The sequence below is a fragment of the Gossypium arboreum genome, chromosome 13 (assembly GCF_025698485.1).
Source record: "Gossypium arboreum isolate Shixiya-1 chromosome 13, ASM2569848v2, whole genome shotgun sequence".
Lineage (NCBI taxonomy): Eukaryota > Viridiplantae > Streptophyta > Magnoliopsida > Malvales > Malvaceae > Gossypium > Gossypium arboreum.
In genome coordinates, this window is record NC_069082.1 from 11,502,459 (window position 1) to 11,528,373 (window position 25,915).

A 25,915-nucleotide genomic window follows, 5' to 3' on the forward strand; every position below is an offset into this window, starting at 1 on the left:
GCCCCAACGGACTCATCACTGAAATCTCACTAAAAGTGCTCTCATATGGTATTCCCAAAGTCTCAAACACAGAACATACAACGTAAGAATGTATAGAGTTATGTCCATCAGTGTAACTAAAGTACATTAAAGATTAAGAATGTACTTGTGATGATGTCTGGAGCATCTCCATCCTCACGATGACGTGTAGCATACACAAGCACAAGCTGCCTCACCTCAGTCAACCTAGCACCTCGGCCCGATGCTCTCTGTCCTTGGCCTATACTATTACCACCCCTAGCCTACCTCGGCCCTAGGTGGCTACTAAACTACCCTCGGTAGCTATGCAGTCTTAGTAGCCAGAGCTTGCATCTGATTAGTCCTCAATGAGCAGTACTTAACACGATACTCAAAAGATCCACATCTAAAACAAGCTCCAGTAGACCTCCAACACTCGTCCGGATGGCGTCTATTACAAAATTGACAAATCGCCACGCAGGTGCAACAATAGGCCCAACTCTCACGGGCCCATCAGATCTGGCCTTTTTCGTAGGCCTCACCCCAGCATTTGAAGACTCTACATCCCTCTTAGCCTTCTCTCTGTCATGATCCTGGTGCTTAACGCGCTTAACCTCCTTCGTGATCTTAGCCTTCTCGACCAACACGGCAAACTCACGCTCCCTCTGTGGAGCCATCAAGACCCTCAAGTTATCCCTGAGGCCGTCCTCAAAACGAACACAGCGCTCATACTCAGTTGCCACCATGCTTCGTGCATAACGGCTCAGCCTCAGAAAGTCAGCCTCATACTCGACCACCGAACAGTCTCCCTGAGTAAGATTCAGGAACTCACGCCTCCTAGTGTTGATATAACTGGACCCTATATATTTGCTCTGGAAAGCCGTCCTAAACAAATCCCACGTCAGACTATCAGGCTGAGTGTCATCCCTAACTTCAGCCACCACTAATATGCTTCATCGCGAAGCAATGAAACAACTCTCTTGAGCTTTTACTCGGCACTAAAATCCAGATCATCCATAATACACTTTGTGGCCACCATCCAGTACTCAGCCACATTAGGAGCAACTCCAGCGATGCCCTTGAATACCTCAGCCCCATTAGACCGAAGTCGTTCCGTAACCGACCCACGGCCTCCAGATCTAGCATTAGCCCCAACGACCCTCTCCAAAATTCGCAGCATGGCCTGGGACAATGCATCATCTCCAGCTGCACAGTCCTGAGACTCAGCACCAGTCTCAGTAACAGGTAATACTGGCATCTCGCTAGTGTCCAGATTAGGGATCGTATCAGAGGCGAATGACTCAGCTCGAATCTCTTTACAGCCTCTACCTCGACCTCTAGTACCCCGTCCATGAGTACCACGTGTGCTCATCGTAACTATTGAATTAATCTGTATTTAGAAGTTTTATGCACATTAGTTTACAGTTTTGATAATTATTAACAGATATTTTATGTAGAACAGTATTAGAGTTTCAGAGTCAATTATTGCAAGTAACAAGCTCATTACGGTTTTCAGTTTACACTACCTAGAGTGTTTCATAATGCATACATAGTACTTCTGACAGATACAGACAAAAATTTCAGTATAAGCATGCTTTCAGACAATACATATCAGAGTTTCAGAGAACTTACAGGATTAGTGCTGGACACTCGATGTACCACATACTTAATCAGAGTATTTGAAAGCATTTGAAAGTGTTTCTCTAAAACCAAATTTTGGAACCCAAAATTCACAGCCGAGTTTTGAACCTGGCTCTGAACCACTAAATGTAACACCCTAAACCCGGCCCAGACGCTATGACCGAATCTAGCGGTGTCACATGTGAGTGCTTTTAGAAAAACTTAGCAAGTAAAAAAAATGTTCAGTTTGTTATCCATACTTAAGTCATGAAATCTCTATTCCAAATATTAAGTGAAAACATTTTAATAACATGAAAGCTAAAACATCATTAATTCATGAATCCACAATTTAACAATTTAAAAATCCCAAAACATATATCTAGATAAAATAGACAAAATAAAGTGTTACTAAAAAATCTGTGTATGTCTACCAGTGGTCACCATCGAGCCCTCTGTCACACTGATCCAGCTACTTCTGAGGATTACCTGACAATCAAAATAAACAAAGGGGTGAGTTTTCGTAAACTCAGTGTGTACATCCCCACAAACATCATACATACAAACAGATAACAAAATATAGTTATTCGGCCTTAGCCATATAGATATCGCATGCATAACAGATCAAAAATCAGAAATATCATGCCTACCAACCTTGCACACCATCTCCGTCCAACCCATCACACTATTTGGGGATAAAATCGACCCACCCATCCCTGCACACCATATATGAGGATATAATCGACCCATCCAACCCTACACACCATAAGGTATTACATCGCGACTCATATCATAAATATGCAACTTAACCGCCAAATAACGTGCTTATGAAGCCCTTCAGATACTCCCTTCACTTCGTCAAACCCACCTCGATGCAATGCATCATACAAATATGACATGTTATAATGCAGACAAACAGATCGTACCTTTATTTATAGAATAGATCAGATAATCATGCTAAATAAATCATGCGAGCATATACATCACAGAATTAGAAGTCTAGATAAGGCTTACCGACCCTAATACAGGTCATAGTCGACTTGGGCGACCCGTGCAACCTTACAGAACATTTCAGATTAAAAGGGCTCACACGCCCGTGTGCCTTGCCCATATGGGCCCACATGCCAGCGTGGGTCACACAGCCCAAATTGGCCTTGCCCGTGTGGATCATACAGCCTAGCTTAGATTTTTACATGCTCGTGTGGTTCACCCGTGTAGGCCACACGCCCGTGTCTATCATGCCCGTGTGGCACGCACACGGCCTGGCTCGTCAGTGACACGCTCGTGTCTCACGACGCAGGCTACCACACAGGCAGACCACACGCCTGTGTTTCGTCGACAGGCCACTTTTTGGCTTTTTCCGAAACTCATTTTTTGGGTACTCGGAGTACACACCTGGTTCGTTTTCACTGCTAATCCAACCACGAGCACTCCAAAGCCTAAAATCAAAAAAAATGAGTCCAATATCAATTACTTAAATCGACTCCCTTAAGAACTGCCAAATCCTGAGAGAGTGATCTACTTACCTTCAATGAATACAGTGATTCCTTGCTGTTTAGAACCCGATTAGCGATCCACAAAACTTTGATAATCTCCTAAATAGCAAATAAAATCCCTCTTAAACAATCTCTAAAAGAAATTACACAATTTAATAAAACCATACTTACCGAATCGACAGAACCGCTAGTAATACGCCTAAGCTTATCAAAAAAGAAGAAAAATAAAGGAAAGGGGGAAAAAGAGAAGAGAATTTTCAGCAGCAAGGGTTTGGGAGAAGAAAACAGTAGAGGAAAAAGCTTTTGTTAAAAAAAAAAGAAAATAAGGACATATCGCAAACCTCTAATTTTCAGTAAGCCCTAAACTCAAAATTTTGATAAAGCCCAAAATTTAGCAAAAACTTGCAGCAAAAATAATCCCAAAGCCACTGCAGAGATTTGAACTCAGGACTCTGAGCAGACTGGCACTCTACTTAACTACCAGACCAACAGGCCCATTCTGTTAAGTTTTTACCAACAACTCCTTATGCGCCCACTGACCTAAAGTCAAGCTCTATTCAAATAAAAACCCAAAATTTAGCCCAAGTTAATGCTTGAACTTGGGACCTCCCAAACACATCCCAGAGTACATAACCACTTAAGCCAGCACATTTAAATCCCAAAATAACACAAACCCAATTGTTCAGATATTTCTATGCTCAACCATCACTAAAGTAGAAACTATAGAAATTTAGGGAGTTACAACAAGGGCTAAAACTGGTATAATATGAATGATTAAGCTGGTAAATAGACCCTAGATTCCTAAAAATGAAAAAGCCTTAATTGGAAATTGATACTATAGGCAAAGTATTGATTTTTAAGTGGGAGTATCGATACCTTGACTAAGGTATAGGTACCTTAGGTATTTTTTTCTTAAATCTTTCAACTTCGAAGTTCAAAATGGTATTAATACAACATAGGATATCAACACCTAAGCTCAAGTATCGATACCTTAGTGGCAGTTCCATACATGTACCTTGTTTTGTGTAAAACGAGACCCTAAAATAAACTTTTACAAAAAAAATTTAGCCGGGTTGGTCTGATACGGTTGTATTATGAAAATAACGCAATCATAAGTTTTAAAATATGACCAAAAAAGGGTTCGGATAAAATGATTTAGTCAAGAATTTTTTGGCACTCAAATGTAGCATTTCTATATCTAACTTGGTAGTCGAGTCAGGTATAAGGGTGTTACATTTAGTGATAACAGAGCTTAAAGGGACATGTCATTTTGATACACTGATGTGATGAGATGTGATATTTGTTTAAGAATAAGTTAAAATGTTGGAAAAAAAATCATGTTTGAAAACGGTTTTCTTGCATAACATAAAATTAAAATTTTGAAAACCTACCCGATTTGTGATATTTATAGAAATAAACCTAAACCGAATTCGTGCCTGTGTTTTTGGATAAGCGGATCCTTAATGTTTTCTAGCTTTCAACATGAACTACTTTGAGTGTGAGTTCATCAATGCTCGGCTTCCAATCAAGCTTATTTGGGAATATCCAAGAAGGTTTAGATCAATTTTATTGCAGGCTGAATTTTATTTGTTAGAAAAAAAAGGAAAGGAATAATCTACACGATTCTGTAAAAGTTTGGAAACGAAAAAAATTGATTTTGAATATAAATAATTCAATTTATGTTTAGATTTGATTAAGGATATGGTTTTTTTATACAGATTAGTTAGATCCAATTTTAGTTTCAAAATTAGGTTATATTAAAATCGAGACGTGATTAAGAATGATTGATATTTGGTTATGATTGAAATTCAATTTAGGAATCATGTGAGAAAAACAAGGATTTGATTTATTTGGTGGGCAAAGATTATGTTTTTGTGGTGAAGAATATGCGAAGAGAGATAAATAAAAGGAAAAAAGAAAAGGAAAATAAAGAAAAAAAATCAAATTGTTCAGAAACATAGTATGGGGACTAGTTTTAACAAATGCAAAACATAGAAAAAACTACGTTAAAATAAATGGAGAAGGGAGGAAAACAGAGGGGGAAGGAGAGAGAATGGAAAAAAAAAGAAAAAAAATAAAATATTAAATTACTCAAAACGAAAAAATATAAGGACCAATTGTATAATGTAACCTAAATTTTTGTTTGAAATGATGATTTAACATGTCACGTTAGCTTACCGTTACAACATTAACAATAATTAACGCTCAGTGACTAAAATATTACAACACGATAACATAAATGACTAAAATGTAACATTTCAAATATAATTGACTAAAATGTAACCTAAGACAAAAAAAAGTGACTATTTTAATAGTTTACCCAAAATTTAATTGTCTATATTTAAAATTTTTATATATAATATTATTTAATATTAAATTAAAATAATTTAATCTATTTTTTAAAATATATATAAATATATATAAAATAAATTTAAATTAACTATTTACAAATAGAAATGAATTGCATTAAAGTGTAAAACTCATATTTTAAACTTAGCGAAGTTTGGGCAAAAACATATCGGATTAATACTATCCAAAAGTTTAATACAAATCTAACCTCACCAGGTCTGTTAACATAATAAATTAATGAAATAAAGACCACATTTTTCAATGGATCACCATCTTTGTGTTTGGATTGTGTGGGATGTTTCTACCTTCGTGTGATTTTGGTTGTTATTTTAATAAAAGTTAAAGCAAAGATATGTTTTAGAACATTTTAGATTGATTTTTTAAAACAAATATGATTAGAATTGGAGTAATTAAAAATATTATCAAAATAAGGATAATTGTGGTGGAAACTCTCAAGCTCGGGTTAGATTGAAAAAAAATGTTAATAGTGTTAGCAATTCTATTTAAAATTTAAAATTTAAAATAAAAATATAAATATTAAATTTAAATTTTTTAAAAGACGCGACATCTAATATATTTAATATATAAATAGGCTTTTAAGTAAATATGGTTATTTTAGTTTGTTAGCTTGGTTCTTCCTTTAACAATTGACACCACAAATCATCGACACGGGTACTTTGTTTAACTGAAATAAATGGTAATTGCAAAATTGAACACTATATTAGTTAAAATGACCTTCGCGAATGAGGGAGAGTTATGTTTATTTGATGTCTTGTCTTTAGAGATCTAAGAAATTTTAGAAGAAGATATCGTAAGGGGTACTCTATCCTCCGATTTTGTATTGTTAACTTTCGGTATTTTTAGTTTTTTAAAAAAAATATTCCCAAATATTTAAATTTATATAAATTTACATTAGGAATTATTTTTTACTCTCATAATCTACTTTATTATTTTGTAATAATAAAATTTATATTCACCACTCAAAAGTAGCTATTAATATAAGTTTTACATATTTTAAGCTTTATATATTATTTTGTAACAATTTTTGGTTGTTTATTATTATTCTATATTTGTTCACTTTTATTAACTTTGTATTTGTTCCTCTAATTTAAGTATTTTCGCTTACATTATTAGTATCATGTCTTTTTTAATCTACTTCATTATATTTATTTTTGTTTTGTCAATTTTAGTATTTTGAAAGGAAAACCTTCTAAAATCTTATAGTGAATCATTAATATATATTTAAAAGTTATTAATTTTAAATTTTTATTTATAATGTCGAAACCATTTTGATTTTAAAAAACGGGGATCGACTTTTTGAACACAAAGCGTGGAGTCGCCACCAATCTTTTGTTTAGGTGCGATTGGCTCACCTGATGAAACCTTTTATTCCATTTAAATCAATTTTGGGCCTACGTAAATTTGAGAAAACGGGTTCGAGAGCCAGTTACGTATGAGGAAGGATTAACACCCTCACTACGCCCAAAATTGGTACCAAATTGATTAAGTACCGTCCTTACGTCTGAGATTTGAAGCTATTTTCGAAGTATGGTTCCTTTGAAAACATTTGAATAGCTGAATTTGGTCGTCAAAATTCTCTTGTTTCAAAGGAATACAGCACCATATCTAACACGATAGGACACGATCCTTTATTCCCTCGAGAACACGATAAATCTTTCACTTCCAAAAATTTATACATTGAAAATTATAAAATGATGCCCAATTATTTAGTCCAACAAAAAAACTGAAACCCAGCACGGTAAGGCACGATTCTTCGAACTTCCAAACATTGAACATTGCTTTGTTTTAGAATTTAAAGAATACGAACGAAATTCTAAAAGAATATTCGATTATTTTGAACAAACGATAAATCGAAACCCAACACGATAAGGCACGATTCCCCGAATTTCCAAACCTTGAGCATTGCCTTGTTTTAGAATTTGGAAAACACGTGTGAAATTCTAAAGGAATATTCGATTGTTTTGAACAAACAGGAAATCGAAACCCAGCACGGTAGGGCACGATTTCCCGAATTTCCAAACATCAAACACTGCCTTCGTTTTAAGGAATTTTCAAACGAATAATTATAAAACCAACTTGAAATGCATGAATTTGACTTGAAATAAGGTGGAATCATTAATCTTAGATTAATAAGTTGAAAACTACAATGCGACAATTGCGAATGAAAGGCGAATAAACATGGAATGATATTCATGGATAAGATACGTTGCAAATGGGTGACAATAATGTGAAAATACAAACAAACGAATTATAACATACATAAATGACAATAACCATATAACATATGTCCCTTAAATACCAACATTAACAATAAAAAGAATGGAATAAACAACATGAAACCTTTTAAGGTTAATAATGAGACAATTTTAAATAAATAATACATAAAAACAAGTTTTGAAATAGATATTATAAAAAGAAACAAATTAAAGGGAACGACATAATACAACCTAAAATAATTGATACATAAAATAATTTAAAATGCAATCTAAAATGAATAGTATATAATAATTTAAAAGAATACATAGAATATCTAAAATAATATGTGCAAAACAAATTTAAAAATATATAATATATAAAAGGTATAGAAAACAATTTAATGTAAGTAACATATATATATATATATATATATGAAATCTTAAGCCAAATAATGATAAAAGGTTTGCAATAAATAATAAAAGAATTTAAAATCGTTTACATGTAAATAGTATAATGAATAACATATAAAAATTAAAAATATATAATATATAAGATGGTTTAACTTAAATAACGTGTAAAATATTTAGAATAAATAATGTGAAAAGAGAAATTTGACGTAAAATGATGTATAGAAAAACGTTTAAAATAAAAAAACATATGCATACATGTAATAATTTAAAATACAAAGATACATATAAGAATCTCAAAATAAATACTACGTATGATGATTTAAAAGAAATGATATATGTAAAATATTTAAAATCAATAATAATTTAAAATGCATGGTATGTTCAAAAGTAATTACAATAATAATAGTAATAATAATGTAGATAAATACAAAAAGAAAAAAATGATAAAATAATAATAATAAACTAAGGAATAACAATGATACTAACAATAATATAAATAATAATACAAACAACAAAAAAAAATAGCAACAACAATAATAATAATGGAATGAAGGTAATAATAATAATAACAAATAATAAGCATGAAAATAAAATATAATTATAGTAACAATAATATTAAATTAGTTAATAAAATAGTTAAAAGAACGAAAAGGGACCAATTTGAACTTAAAGCAGAAATTCGAGGAAAATTAAAAAAAAATAAAAGAGAGAAGGACCCATTTGAAGACACGAATAAAATGAGAAGACCAGATGGGCAATAAATCCATTCCCCAAAACGTGCTGTCTTGTCAGGGGCCCGAATGAAATAGTAAAGAAATTTCAGGGGTAAAATTAAAAAAATGAATGAAAGGGAAATGGGACCACATTGAAACTGGCCTCAAAAATGAAAGGACTAGGGGCGCAAATAGACCCCCAATCCAAAAAAGCGCGGATCATTAGCGAGTTAGGGTCGGATCTCGGGTCTGGGTCGCTAAACGACGCTGTTTTGGGGCTATTGAATTCAGCCCCAAACGACGCCGTTCCAACAGCTTATAAAAGGAATTTTTTTTTAAAAAAACTCATTCTCTCATGGTTTCTTAAAAAAAAAAGAAAAAAAGGGGAAGGGGAAGGGGTTTCTCTAGGTGTTCCTTTTTCGGCGATCGGACCACCGTTGGTCTATCACCGGCGACAACTATACACGGTGGCCAAAGGCACGAAATCGGCCCCTTTTCAACCCAATTTCCTTCCCCGTCCCAAATCTAGGTTTAAAACAACCAAAAACCGCTAGAGAATCGAAAAAAACCAAGGGAACTCTTCAGTTCCAACTTCGACGACTTGAAGAAGGTGAGAAAAATCCCCTTTTTTATTTAAAGTATATATATATATATGTATACGTTATCTGGAATAAACTTACAAATAAGATAAAAATCACCTTTTTCTTTCAAAAATTCTCTATTTTGACTGATATCTCTCTGTAAAAAAAAAATACATTGTTTGTTTGAGGCCTCTTTATAGCTGAATACAATGACTCTTGTTTACTATTTGTTACTGTTTTACTTTGCTTTCTTTTTTGCTTTTTCTTTTTTTGCTTCTGTTTTGCAGGCCTAGAGGGGTCAACGGCGGTGAAAACATGCTATTTTGGTGTAAGGTCGAAGGCAAAGTCAAACTTTGGATGGTGTGTATGCCGATGGCGCACATGGAGGGTATACGGCGCGAGGGTGATTCAGAAACCCTAGGGTTTCTGGATTGTTTTAGGCCATTGGGCCTTTTGGGCCTATAGGAATTGGGTTAGGGGTTTGGGCTTGCTGGTTTTTTGTAATTGGGTAATTTGAACTTTGGACTATTTGTTATTTGGCTTTTGTTTTTTTTTTTTTGTTTGGGCTGGTTAATGGTTTTGGGCCCTTGTCGTGCAATGAGAATAGAGCAAAGACTATAAAAAGGGCCAAATTTGCCGGGACCTGCTAAGTCTTGACTTCTCTTGGCGCTTCTTTTCTTCAAGTAGCTTCAATATGCCCCACTCCAGTCTGCTCCACTGCAACTTCAGGGAGATGAGGTTTGTAATTTCGACCTGCCCCACTGCAACTTCAGAGGGATAAGATCTGCAATTTATAGCTTCAATTTGTTCCACTGCAACTTCAGAAAAATAAGATTTGCTATCTTCAGTCTGCTCCACTGCAACATCAGAGAGATAAGGCTTGTTTTGACCTGCCCTACAACAACTTCAGAGAGATAGGATCTGTAGCTTATAGCTTCAATCTATTCTACTGCAACTTCAGGGAAACAAGATTTGTTTTGACCTGTTCTAATGCAACTTCAGAGAGATAGGATCTGTAGTTCATAGTTTCAATCTGTTCCACTGCAACTTCAGGGAAATAAGACTTGTTTTGACGTGCTCTACTGCAACTTTAGAGAGATAAGATCTGTAGTATATAGCTTCAATCTGTTTCACTGAAACTTCAGGGAAATAAGATATGCTATTTTTGATCTATTCCACTGCAACTTCAGGGAGATAAGATCTACAATTTCAACCTGCTCCACTGCAATCTCAGGGAGATAAGATTGATGATTTTAATCTGCTTCACTGCAACTTCAAGAAGATAAGATTCGCCGTAATTCGTAGCTTCAATCGATTCTTGCTATACTATCTTCTAGGGGACATGATTCGCAGAATCGATTTCTAGGCTTATGCCAAATGATGAATGAATCAAATGCTCCTAGCTAGATGTGTATAGATGATGTTAGCATGAGTGCAAAATGTCATTTTCATCGAAGTTTTATCATTGACGTATTAGTCCTTTCTTTTCTTCAGCTGGTATCTTTGACAGAAAATCCGAAGGACAATCGCAATTTGGGCTATTCTTTTCCCAACATTTCCTTGAATTTGGGTAATTCAAAATAATTAGTCTTGTTTCAGGTCCTTGTCTCATTTAGAATCATTTCAAAGTAATATGCAGAACTCTTTTTGAATGTCATTAGTCCATTAATTATTATTTCAATGAAAAATACTTGAAAAAGATTGTCGCAATGGGCAAGATGGAATTTTATTGAGAGCAATGCTCGAAATGAATCAAGTAATCAAAATAGAAAATTTTTATAAGATACAAAATGAATAAAAATGAAAATAGGTGCCCCAGATATCATAGCATGAGCTTCTCTGCACAAAACCTCTTGAAGACCCTTTAAACTTAATATGTGCTTAGAAGACCAAAAGTACTTTGTTAATGCCCCAAGATGTAGCATTCCTCCTTCCTATTAATTCAGAGAAGACAAGAATACTTTATGCCTCATTTCCGATCAAAATTTGAATTGCCCATTCCTGGGTTTTCAACTCAAAACCCCTTTGGTCTCAAAACGCCCTTTTGCGGGTTTTCGCCTTGGCCTCTCTTTTTTTTTAGGTGAAGTACCTCTTGACTGAATCTGAATTCACGGGGTTAAGCAAACTTTTGTCATCCACTTCGGTTAGAATCAGTGCTCCTCTAGAAAAGGCTTTGTTCACCACATAAGGTCCTTCCCAGTTTGGCATCCATTTCCCTCTGAAATCTTTTTGTATGGGGAGGATCTTTTTCAAAACCAGGTCTCCCTCATAGAATTCTCTAGGGCACATATTCTTGTTATAAGCCCGCATCATTTGTTTTTGGTACATTTGACCATGGCGAATAGCTTTCAGCCTCTTTTCTTCAATTAAGTTCAGCTGATCGTACCGTGACTGGGTCCATTCCGCTTCATCTAACATTAGTTCTGATAGCACTCGTAGAGAAGGAATTTCAACCTCAACAGGTAAGACCGCTTCCATTCCATAAACCAAAGAGAAAGGTGTTACCCTGGTAGAGGTTCTGACTGACGTTCGGTAGGCGTAGAGGGCAAATAGTAATTTCTCGTGCCAATCTTTGTAAGTCTCAGTCATTTTCCTCACAATCTTTTTGATGTTCTTATTTGATGCTTCTACCGCACCATTCATCTTTGGGCGATACGGTGACAAGTTATGGTGTTTGATCTTGAATTGGCTACAGACCTCTGCTATCGTGCTGTTGTTCAGGTTCAGTGCATTATCGGATATAATCCTCTCAGGCATCCCATATCGATATATAATCTTCTTTTTTAAGAACTTACTAACTGCCGATTTCGTGACGTTGGCATAAGAAGTGGCCTCTACCTACTTGGTGAAGTAATCGATGACCACAAAGATGAATCGATGCCCGTTAGTCACTTTCAGTGAGATTGGCCCGATGACATCTATGCCCCACATGGAGAAAAGCTATGGGGAAGTCATGACATGAAGAGGTGAAGGAGGTACATGAATCTTATCTCCGTAGACTTGGCACTTATGGCACCTTTTTGCATAGTTGATGCAACCCCCTTCCATAGTGGACTAGTAATATCCGAATCTCATGATTTATCTGGCTATTGTGAAACCATTAGCTTGTGTTCCGCAAACACCCTCATGGACCTCTTCCAAGATTTGCTTAGCCTCGACAGCGTCCACGCATCTTAGGAGCACCTGATCTTTTCTTCTTTTATATAGGATCTCTCCATCTAAGACATAGTCACTAGCCAGCCTTCTCAACGTCCTTTTATCATTCTCAGTCCCCTGGTCTGGGTATTCACGATTCTTCACATATTGTAGTATATCTCGATACCAAGGGTGATCATCTTTTTCTTCTTCTTCGTCAATATTGTAGCAATGAGCCGGAGCCTCATAGATACTCATCTGGATAGGCTTCATATCCTCCTACTTATTTACTTTGATCATAGAAGCTAAAGTTGCCAAAGCATCAGCCATTTGATTTTCATCTCGTAGGAGGTAACAGAAAGTGATATCGTCAAATTCCTCGATTAACTCCAAAACCAGCTTTTGATAATTGATCAACTTAGGGTCTCTCGTCTCCCATTCACCTTTGAGCTAATAAATCACTAATGCAGAATACCCATATACTTCTAGCACCTTGATTTTGCATTCAATAGCCGCATGGATACCCATGATGCATGCTTCATACTCCGCCATGTTATTTGTGCAATCAAATTCCAATTTACTAGTAAAGGGATAATGATCTCCATTTGGGGATACCAGAACTGCCCCGATTCCATTACCCACAGCATTTGAGGCTCCGTCAAAATTTAGTCTCCAAGGATGATCTTCTTGAGAGTCTTCTTCCGTGGCCGTAACATACATTAAGTCTTTATTTGGGAAATCAAAGCTCAAAGGCTCATAATCTTCTAGAGCCCTACTGGCCAAAAAATCTACTATCGCACTCCCTTTTATAGCCTTCTGGTTCACGTAGACTATGTCAAATTCAGAAAGCAAAATTTGCCAACGAGTCATTCTTCCGTTCAAAGCATTTGACTCCATCATTACTTTAGAGGGTCTAGTTTTGAGATGAGCCAAGTTGTGTAGTACAACATATACTGTCTCAGTCTCCGGGTTGTCCAAATCAAAGCACCACATAATTTCTCGATTGGCGAATATCTTGTCTCACATTCGGTGAATTTCTTACTGAGATAATATATCGTTTTCTCTTTTCTTCCTTACTCATCATGTTGGCCTAACACGCATCCCATGGAGTTTTTGAACACTGCTAAATACAATATCAGTGGCTTATTTGGGCAAGGTGGCATTAGCACTGGGGCATTGGACAGGTAATGCTTGACCTTATCAAAAGTTCTTTGGCACTCCTCATCCCATACGCCTGGGTTGTGTTTCCTAAGGAGACGGAATATCGAGTCACATTTCTCTGTTAGTTGTGAAATGAACAGGGCGATGTAATTTAGCCTTCCTAGGAAGCCTCGAACCTCTTTTTGAGTGCGTGGTAGAGGTAAATCTTGTATGGCTTTGACTTTATCTGGGTCGATCTCGATCCCCTTTTCATTGACTACGAATCCTAACAGCTTTCCTGACCTGGCCCCGAAGGTACATTTTGCGGGATTGAGCTTCAGTTGAAACTTTCTTAACCTAAAGAACAGTTTCTTCAAGACTTGTGTGTGCTCTTTTTCTGTCCTGGATTTCGCAATCATATCGTCGACGTAAACTTCAATCTCCTTGTGCATCATATCATGGAAAAGAGTTACTATGGCTCTCTGATATGTCGCTCCTGTATTTTTCAGTTCGAATGGCATCACCTTATAACAAAACATTCCCCACATGGTCACGAATGTAGTCTTTTCCATGTTTTCGGGATGCATATTTATCTAGTTGTATCCTGAAAAACCATCCATGAAGGAGAAAAGTGAGTAACCTACCGTGTTATCCACTAATGTGTCAATGTGAGGCAATGGAAAATTGTCTTTTGGGCTGGCTTTGTTCAGATCTCGATAGTTCACGCATATTCGTACCTTTCTATCTTTTTTAGGAACTGGGACTATATTGTCTACCCATTCTGAGTTTTTAACCACTTGTAAGAAACAGGCATCAAATTGTTTCTTGACCTCCTCTTTTATCTTCAACAAAACATCATGTCTCATTCTTCGGAGTTTTTATTAGACTGGTTTGCACTCTTCCTTTATAGGGAGTCAGTGTATCACAATATCGGTATTTAACCCGGGCATGTCTTTATATGACCATGCGAAGACATCCTTGAATTCTTGTAGTAACTCAATGAGGTCTTGCCTTGTTTCTACGACAATACAAACTCCAATCTTCACCTCTTTTCCCTCCCCTAAGATCATAATTTCCACTGATTCCTTGTGAGGTAGGATTTGTTTATCATCTTGTTCTACCATCCTTAACAAATTCGGAGATAGGTTACAGTTTCGGTCATCTTCAAAGTCCTGAGAATCCTTCGTACACACATCTTACTCAAACGGAGACTCTGAGTCAGTAGCAGCGTTACTCATATCATTGATATCTAGAGACCTATTATAGAGATGAAGAAAAGTCCAAAAAATAAAAGAATCTAAGAATATTTATTGGTGGTATGATTATGAATGAAATGGAAAAATAAAAGAATATTTACTCAAGATGATACGCAAAGATGCATTTTTATTGAAATAGCGATATTGGATAAGAGCCTATTTCACAAAAGGATTCTTATTGCCCCTAGGCTTAGAGCAATAAGCTTGTTTTGGACATTACTCTGAATTAATTTTAAAAGTTACAAGGATATCCTCCGCGGTCCAATTGTTTAAAACGCTCCCAGGCACGTATGGGCAAATGCCTTCTTGATTCCCTTCTCTCGTCTCTTCATCGGATATGGCATTAATACTCAAAGCAGACCCTTTCCTTGTCGATTTTCCTTCAGAGTAAATGGTCCCTCTCAACACGAATGTTCTGGATATATGAGGAAAGGTCATTGGCTCTCATTTGACCTCTTCTCCATTTAAACGCGCTCTTCTCCTCTCTTACCTCTTCTCTATCTCCTTTTTCTTTTGCCTTGCATCTGGTTTGTACCTTAAGCCAAAACGATCTCGTTTGTCCGTGAGCATGGGTGCCTCGATCCTTCATTGTAAATTTCTTCCAAGCCCCTTTTCGGGCAAAGCTCCTTTCCCAATTGTTAGTCGCAAGCCCATCCTGGTAGTTTTGGAGATTTTAGGCACTGGGACCTTATTCCCTTCAAAAATGAAGGTTGCATTCACAAATTCTAATGATTGAAAAGAGCATTCAATTGCTTCATCATCTGTCCCCACATAAGGTACCTCGCTGGTAACGGACGCAATGATATCTTCCTCCGCGTTTATGGTTACCAATCGGCCTTCAGTTACAAATTTGAGCTTTTGATGTAATGATGATGGCACCGCTCCTGCCGAATGAATCCATGGCCTTCCCAGTAAGCAATTGTAAGAGGGCTTGATGTCCATCACTAAGAAATCTATCTCGTATGTGCTTAGACCGATCAAAAGGGGTATTTCAATCCTTCCCATTACTTTTCTCTCGGTGCTGTCAAATGCTCTTACTATATTTTAGCACGTCTTCATGTGGGAACTATCCACTAGCAACCTATTCAGTGTGGATAGGGGTAAGACATTTAGTGCAGACCCATTGTCAACCAATACTCCCGGTAGTGTATGTCCTTTACAGCGGGTGGTGATGTGTAGCGCCTTTGTTGACCCCATTCCCCCCGGTGGTATTTTATTGTCATTGAAGAATATGAAATTATCGGTGCTTATATTATTGACGAGTCGGTCCAGCTTGTTGACAAAGATATCATCCGCGACGTAGGTTTCGTTTAGTACCTTCATTAATGCGCTCTATGTGTCTCCGAGCTCAAAAGTAAGGTTAGCACTGAGATACGAGCCGACTGCTTATGTAGCTATTCTACAACGCTATATTCGTTGGCTTTAAGAACTTTAAAAATTCTTTATCCTCCTTTTCAATAACTGGCTCATTGACTGGTGATTCAGGTCTGGTTGTCGTTTCCTCCCTTCGCTCATCTATTAGGGTCTTTCCTTTAACAGTTTCAGTTCCTATACCTACAGGATCATAACGTCTCCCGCTGCGTGTATAGAAACCCACATCTTGGTTCTCCATTGAAGCACTAGCTGGGTTCTCCCCACCCGGGATCGTTACGTTGCAGTCGTAATTCCAGGGAACCCTTTTACTATCCTTGTAAGGGAAGGATACCGGCTTCTAGATTATGACTCTCGGTGCCATTTGTACTCTTGCTTCATTGTTCTTTGGCCGCGAAATTATCACCACAGGATGATTAACTCTTTGGACCCCTTCTGTTGTTCCTTCCTTTAAGGCATAAACCTCTCCTTCTTCTAATGCTTCGATTTCTTCGTAAAATTCCATCTCCTTATTATCCATCAGATTTTGCACTATGAACCTCAACTTATTTCACTCTTGGATGTCATGGCCTTCATCGGCATGAAACTCGCAGTATCTTCTCGCTTCTCTGGGCCTTTCCCTTGAATCTTGTGTGACTAAACCTCCTTCCACCATCCTCTGCCAAACCCATTTCAACGGGGTTTTTACCTCTGATACATCCATCTTAGTTCTCCTCCTTCCATTTCCAATTATCACATTTACCTCTTTGTCTGAATGACTAGGTAGCGGATTCCCCGCCACATTAGGTCCTGTGGGCTCATCAAACTTCACAACGCCCATGCCTATGAGCCTTTCGACTACCTTTTTGAAGGCAGTGCAGTTCTTAATTGTGTGTCCCGAGATTCCTGCAGGGTATTCGCATTGAGCGTTTGCGTCATACCACTTAGGGAATAGAGGTTGCAGGGGTTTCAAGTAGTAAGGTGACACCACGTGGGCATCGAATAAACTCTGATACAACTCCCTGTATGACATTGGGATAGACATAAACTGGACTCTTTTTGTGTTAGGCCTCGGGTTTGAATCTTGTCTTGCAGAGCCCTGATGGCTGGTAGTCACTGTCTTTGGTTGGCTCACAGTGACTGGCTTAGAATAACTCTTATTGTATATGCCTGCGTTGTTCACCTCATTTTATTTCCTTATCGGAGGTGATTTCTTGGTATTTTCCCCTGTTTCGATCTTCCCGCATCTTATCGCATTCTCTATCATCTCTCCTAACATTACTATGTCTGAAAAGCTCTTAGTAGCGCTTTCCAGCATGTGGTTGATAAACGGAGCTTTCAAAGTGTTGATAAAGAGCATAGTCGTTTCTTTCTCCAGAAGAGGTGGTTGGACATGTGTCGCCACCTCTCTCCATCTTTGGGCGTACTGCTTGAAGCTCTCATTTTGTTTCTTCTCCATGTTTTGCAACGTGATTCAATAGGGTGCTATGTCTGTCACGTGGCCATATTACTTCATGAAATCTTGTGCCAAGTCTTTCCATGAATGGATTTGAGCGCGACTTAGTTTGTTGTACCATTTGGCCGCAGACCCGACCAAACTGTCTTGGAAGCAGTGGATCAATAGTTGATCATTGTAAACGTACCCTGCCATTCTTCAACAAAACATAGTGATGTAAGCCTCTAGATAGCTAGTTCCATTGTATTTTTCAAAGTCTGGGATTTTGAACTTAGGAGGGAGGACTAGGTCTGGGACCAAGCTCAAATCTTTAGCGTCGATCCTACAATGATAATCAGCACTTTCCATCACTCTGAACTTTTCCTCTAACCACTTCCATCGGTCTTCTAATTCTTTCGAGAGCCCCGTTCTCACTCTCTCTTCTTCTGCCATGTTATCCAGATCACGGATTATAGGATTAATAGGGTTATCCCCAGAATTAGAGCCTGAGCCCGTTTCATAGTTGATTGGCATCGAGGTATTGGCTTGAAATTGTTGGGGCTTGATTGTAACAGACGACCTTCGCATGTGTAGCTCGAGTTGCGTTTGAGCATTCGTCAGGGTAAAACCAAGGGGGTAGAGGGGATCTTCAGCAATGGATGGCCTCTGCGTGTGTGTCTCATGTTGCGTTTGAGCATTTTCTCCATTGTTATTTCCCATATTGGCCATAGAGCCCTTTTCTTTGTCCGGCCTACTAGTCAGTAGTCGGGTTAGCTCTTCCATCATATTTTTTTGTGATTCCATCATCTGGTCCCTCATTTTCTGCTAGATTTTAGCTATCTGTTCTTGTACTTATGCTTGCATCTGCTCCTGCATCTCTTTCTGCATTTGCTCCAGTCTCTCTAGTTTTTTATCCATTATTTCAGTTTTTCTTCTTGTACCGTAGGGATGTGTATTTGGGAGATTTTCGTCAGTTTCCAGATTACTGAAACATTTTTAATTAATTAGAATCTTTTTATGGACTTTAATGCATATGATGTAATGTAATGTAAATGCATGATTGTAAAGAAGGCATCAATTTTGATTCAATTCCATTTAGAAAACTTCACTAGAAAATAAAAGTCTTTACATAAAACTGAGTTACAACTAAGACTTCGCCCTAATGCTCAGAGCCTTAATTTTCCTAAACAAAGAGGCTAGCTCCTGCCCCCGATCTGACTCCAACTCGTACTTCACACTCAGTATGTCCGCTTGTACTACTAAAGCATGAAAGTAATTGGCTACCTCTCAAATCTGGGTCACGGCTTCTCCCATGATGTAATCCCTGTTTCTGACTTGGTCTTACGAATGGTGAAGCTGTTCTTTCCAACGCTCCTCACTTGCTTCGAAAAGCTGAATCCACATCTCACAGCTTTGTAATAACGCTTCTAATTCTCCTACTTTTCCTTTCATTTCTTCTACCTTACTCAAGCTTGCTCTCAACTCCATTACGGTATTATGGCTTCGGTACTGATGAAGAGACTTCTCGAGCTCTGCCACTCTAGCCTTTAATTCACCTCGTTCACTTCTACTTTCTGACAGACTCTTCTCTAAATCCTCATTTAGTGCCTGAGTCTCTCGAAATTTCTTTTCCCATCGGTCGGTCTTGGTCTTTTCCTCTTAAATTTCATTACGCCATTGTTCTGAAGTTTTACCTAACCCAGCAGTCCTCATAGACAGGCGTAACTTCTTATAATCTGTCTTCAAACTGTCCAGATCTTTTTCAGCCTTACTTTTCCCTTTTATTAACTTTTCAGCTTTTGACCTCTGAAATCAACGTCTAATCTCAGATGCATCTTTTCTTCCTCCAATTGTTCGATCTTTTTCCCAAGCTCAGAACTCTTCTTCTCGAAGTCTTGCTTTATATTTCCAACTCTGACGTGGGGACTTGTAATTGTTCCTCCATTTGGTCGGGTGTTTTCTAAACTTGGTCTAGTAATATTGTCATTGACTCTTTTTCTAAACCATCCATTATATCCAGGTGTCACTATGAAACCAACAGCCAACCTCTTCATCCAGCGAGTTTGTTTCCAAGCATCTGATAGTTCCGGAACTTTCTTCTTATAGTGGTCACCTTTATAGGAGAATTCACATTGAGCAAGTTCGTAATTCGTGGGTACAAACTGCCTCGATTTGTATTGCCTTAATGTAAGCAATGGAGTATACCCAGTAGCTCCCCAAATTCCTAACAACGGCACCCAACCAAAGCTCTTACATCGATACAGGATCTCATCGGGAACTATCCAAAATGCTCTCTACTATATATCCCCCTCCTTGAGGTTTAGAACAATTTCCATCCATTTCTCTTCTGAAATATCGTCTCTCCTCTGCATGGTTGCCTCCTCTTTTAATGGGGAATAACTTTCAAAAAAGACCCGGTAAGAAACTTTTTTCACTTTCCAAAAATGCCCATGAAACCACTCCATCAACAGCTGTGCACATCCAATAAACCGCCCACCACCTGACTTCTGACACATGCTCAAGGATCTGAACGTCTCAGCCAATATTGCAGGTACAAGTGTGATTCCCTTCTCAAGACGATCGAATAAGTCAGTGACTGCCTCATCCACGTGCCTTAAAGCTTTAGGAAAAATTACTAATCTATAGATGCTTAAGGTGAAGATATCGACCCTCTTTCTTTCATCCGGATGTGTTAAAACCAAATCTTTCAAATTCTCCCAAGGGATACATTTACTATCACCCTTTTATTGAATCCGAGCAGTGACCCAAGGCTCGCTCATTCCTAAAATATTTATCAATTTCTTCGTGAAAGTTTGACCATTAAAAACCTTGGCATAAGCTTTTCTAACTTACACTTTCGGACACCTGAGCAGGGTAGTATATTCCTCCATGGTAGGCACTAAATCCACTTCCCCAAAAGTGAAACACTTGTAAGCAGAATTCCAAAATTGAACCATAACTCTGAATAGATGCTTGTCCACCTTAATATCTAGCAAGTAAGATATATCACCATAGCTTTGATAGAACAACTGTTTGGTTCCTTCATCCCAACGAGCCTAGATATCTCTCAACTCTTGCAACTCATTCTGTGCTACATTGACGCGAGTAAATTTCTGGAACTCTGATGTATATCCTTCTGCCAAGCTATCTCCTTTCTCCGATTGTAACTTCTCTGATCATGCGCGGACGACCGCATTATCCTCAACTTTATTAAGAAATTCATTCTCCATGTTAAACTTTCTAACTTAGTAATTGAATACGAATCAACACCTCCTTTAGTATGCAATGTCATGCAAAACACAATCAAAACAAAACACCAGTTAGTATCAAATATAAGTGATAAAATACAAACACAACAAAGATAATTACAACACACATACGGGCAAATACTAAGGCTTGATGCAGCTCTACCCAAGGATAGCTCTTAAGGTTCACTATATGTGGTTCGGTTCTAGAGAGAAGGTACTTGAACCAACAGATTCCTCAATCCTCACCCATTATAGGCTCATATGGATCGAGTTTGGTTCAGAGGAATACATTTCCCTATGACCATGCGGAGATGAAGATCTCACGAAATCATAGGTACGGATGTATCCCGGAACCAATCCACTAGCCCATATGGAGGTGAAAACCTCACGAAAGCATAGCTTTTTGCCCCCACTTAGAAGGTTTGACCACAGTGGTCGTGCAATGCAATACAATATCATTCTACAAAACCCAAACCATAACAATCATTCAATCGAATGTAATCGAAAAAATCATGATTTTTAAATCAAATTTTCAATTCTTTGACAAAGGATAGCAAATAATCAATTTTATAGCTTGACTCTCTTGTTCGATCCCCAGTGCAGTCGCCAAGCTGTCGAAACCATTTTTGATTTTAAAAAACGGGGATCGACTTTTTGAACACAAAGCATGGAGTCGCCACCAATCTTTTGTTTAGGTGCGATTGGCTCACCTGATGAAACCTTTTATTCCATTTAAATCAATTTTTGGTCTACGTAAATTTGAGAAAACGGGTTCGGGAGCCAATTACGTATGAGGAAGGATTAGCACCCTCACTACACCCAAAATTGGTACCAAATTGATTAAGTACTATCCTTACGTCTGAGATTTGAAGCTATTTTTGAAGTATGGTTCCTTTGAAAACATTTGAATAGCTGAATTTGGTCGTCAAAATTCTCTTGTTTCAAAGGAATGCAGCACCATATCCAACACGATAAGACACGATCCTTTATTCCCTCGAGAACACGATAAATCTTTCACTTCCAAAAATTTATACATTGAAAATTACAAAATGATGCCCAATTATTTAGTCCAACAAAAAAACCGAAACCCAGCACAGTAGGGCACTATTCTTCGAACTTCCAAACATTGAACATTGCTTTGTTTTAGAATTTAAAGAATACGAATGAAATTCTAAAGGAATATTCGATTATTTTGAACAAACGAGAAATCGAAACCCAGCACGATAAGGCACGATTCCCCGAATTTCCAAACCTTGAGCATTGCCTTATTTTAGAATTTGGAAAACACGTATGAAATTCTAAAGGAATATTCGATTGTTTTGAACAAACAGGAAATCGAAACCCAGCACGGTAGGGCACGATTTCCCAAATTTTCAAACATCACACATTACCTTCGTTTTAAGGAATTTTCAAACGAATAATTATAAAACCAACTTGAAATGCATGAATTTGACTTGAAATAAGGTGGAATCATTAATCTTAGATTAATAAGTTGAAAACTACAATGCGACAATTGCGAATGAAAGGCGAATAAACATGGAATGATATTCATGGATAAGATACTATGCAAATGGGTGACAATAATGTGAAAATACAAACGAACGGAGTATAACATACATAAATGACAATAACCACATAACATATGTCACTTAAATACCAACATTAACAATCAAAAGAATGGAATAAACAACATGAAACCTTTTAAGGTAAATAATGAGACAATTTTAAATAAATAATACATAAAAATAAGTTTTGAAATAGATATAATAAAAGAAACAAATTAAAGGGAGCGACATAATACAACCTAAAATAATTGATACATAAAATAATTTAAAAATGCAATCTAAAATGAATAGTATATAACAATTTAAAAGAATACATAGAATATCTAAAATAATATGTGCAAAACAAATTTAAAAAATATAATATATAAAAAGTATAGAAAACAATTTAATGTAAGTAATATATATATATATATATATATATATATGAAATCTTAAGGCAAATAATGATAAAAAGTTTGCAATAAATAATAAAAGAATTTAAAATCGTTTACATATAAAATAGTATATGAGAATAACATATAAAAATTAAAATAGATAATATATAAGATGGTTTAACTTAAATGACGTGTAAAATTTTAGAATAAATAATGTGAAAAGAGAAATTTGAGGTAAAATGATGTATAGAAAACGTTTAAAATAAAAAATATATGCATACATGTAATAATTTAAAATACAAAGATACATATAAGAATCTCAAAATAAATACTACATTATGATGATTTAAAAGAAATTATATATGTAAAATATTTAAAATCGATAATAATTTAAAATGCATGGTATGTTCAAAAGTAATTACAATAATAATAGTAATAATAATGTAGATAAATAAAAAAAGAAAAAAATGATAAAATAATAATAAACAACTAAGGAATAACAATGATACTAACAATAATATAAATAATAATACAAACAACAAAAAAAATAGCAACAACAATAATAGTAATGGAATGAAGGTAATAATAACAATAACAAATAATAAGCACGAAAATAAAATATAATTATAGTAACAATAATATTAAATTAGTTAATAAAATAGTTAAAAGAACGAAAAGGGACCAATTTGAACTTAAAACAGAAATTTAAGACAAATTCGAAAAAAATAAAAGAGAAAAGGACCCATTTGAAGACGCGAATAAAATGAGAGGACCAGATGGGCAATAAACCCATTCCCCAAAGCGCGCCGTCTTGTCAGGGGCCCGAATGAAATAGTAAAGAAATTTCAGGGGTAAAATTAAAAAAAGGAATGAAAGGGAAATGAGACCACATTGAAACCGGCCTCAAAAGCGGAAGGACTGAGGGCGCAAATAGACCCCCAGTCCAAAAACGCGCGGATCCTTGGCGGGTTATGGTCGAATCTCAGGTTTGGGTCGCTAAACGAAGCCGTTTTGGGGCTATTGAACTCAGCCCCAAACGATGCCGTTCCAACAGCTTATAAAAGGAATTTTTTTAAAAAAAAAAAACTCATTCTCTCATGGTTTCTAAAAAAACGAACAAAAAAAGGGGAAGGGGTTTCTCTAGGTGTTCCTTCTCCGGCTATTGGACCACCGTTGGTCTGTGGCCAGCGACCACCGTACACGGTGGCCGGAGGCACGAAATCGACCCCTTTTCAACCCGGTTTCCTTCCCTGACCCAAATCTGGGTTTAAAACGACCATAAACCGCTAGAGAAACGAAAAAAACCAAGGGAACTCTTCGGTTCCGACTTCGCCGACTTGAAGAAGGTGAGAAAAATCCCCTTTTTATTTAAAGTATATATATATGTATGCGTTATCTGGAATAAACTTACAAAGAAGATAAAAATCACCTTTTTCTTTCAAAAATTCTCTATTTTGATTGATATCTCTCCGTAAAAAAAAATTACATTGTTTGTTTGAGGCCTCTTTATAGCCGAATACAATGACTCTTGTTTACTATTTGTTACTGTTTTGCTTTGCTTTCTTTTTTGCTTTCTCTTTTTTTGCTCCTGTTTTGCAGGCCTAGGGGGGTCAACGGCGGTGAAATCATGCTATTTTGGTGTAAGGTAGAAGGCAAAGTCGAACTTTGGGAGATGTGTATGCCAAGGGCGCAAATGGAGGGTGTACGGCGCGAGGGTGATTCAGAAACCCTAGGGTTTCTGGATTGTTTTAGGCCATTGGGCCTTTTGGGCCTGTAGGAATTGGGTTAGGGGTTTGGGCCCGCTGGTTTTTTATAATAAGGTAATTTGGACTTTGGACTATTTGTTATTTGGCTTTTGTTTTTATGTTTTTTGTTTGGGCTGGTTAATGGTTTTGGGCTCCAGTAAATTTGGGCACTTACATACAATTTTAAAAAATATAAATGATATACTTACATTAGAGACTAAATTGAAATAAATACAAAATTTTAATTGTGAACATAAGTGGAGTTAATTGTAGAATCTGAATAATTTTGTTTGATGAAATAACCCAAATTGAATTTTTCTTTGATTTTCTCTCGAACTGTAAAATGATATCGCTAACAGAATAAAAGTATCAATACTTTGAAAAAAGGTATCAATTATTTGAAAAAAGTATCAATACTTTAAGCGAAGTACATATACTTTAAAGAAGTTATTGATACTTTAGGCAAATATATGCATCAAAACAATTTTGGATTGGTTTAACTTTGAAAATTCACCAAAAATTGTAGAGATTGATTTGGAAGTTGAATTAAATATGGAAATGAAGTTTATTGAGTTTAGTTTTGCATAAAAGCAACGGTGTAAGCAATAGATATTGTAGATTATGTGGTATAGTAATTTTTATAAGACAAGGTCAGAATGATTCTAGGTTTCCCTGTTCTAACTTTGAAAAATCATTATAAATTGTAAAAAAATGTTAGATGATTAAATTTATATGTCAAAAATCCTAAGGAGCTTATTTTTAAGGGAAAAAAATGACAAAATATTAAGAGGCTTGTACTAAAAGATATTTAATTATTAGTTAAGAAGTGTCAGAGTTGTCTAGCAGCAGAACGTGGGAAGATTTGAAGAAAAAACTATATTAATTGGCTGAAGTAAAAATTCTGAATTTTTTTTGTCGAGTCTAGTTTTAAAAACAAAAGGCAAATCTTAATTTTAAACTTTTTAGGTTAAGATATAAGTAATTTAGTAATTGCTAGTCAAAAACACAACTCTATTAAAAGTATATGTGTAAACAGTGAAAGAATAATTAATGTTACATATAAGCATGTCATAAGGTTAAAGATTCTTATATAAATACATGTACATAAAAGATATGAAATGAAGAGGAGAAGAAAGGAGGGGGGAATAGTAGAAGAATGTGATGGCAATAAATTGTTATAAGTAACAGATTTGCTAACACATCAGAATAGTATAAATGCTTTGTTGAAATATTAAATTAAATAGTATGATATAGTTATTAAATTGCAAATAGGTCCTAAATGGCCTA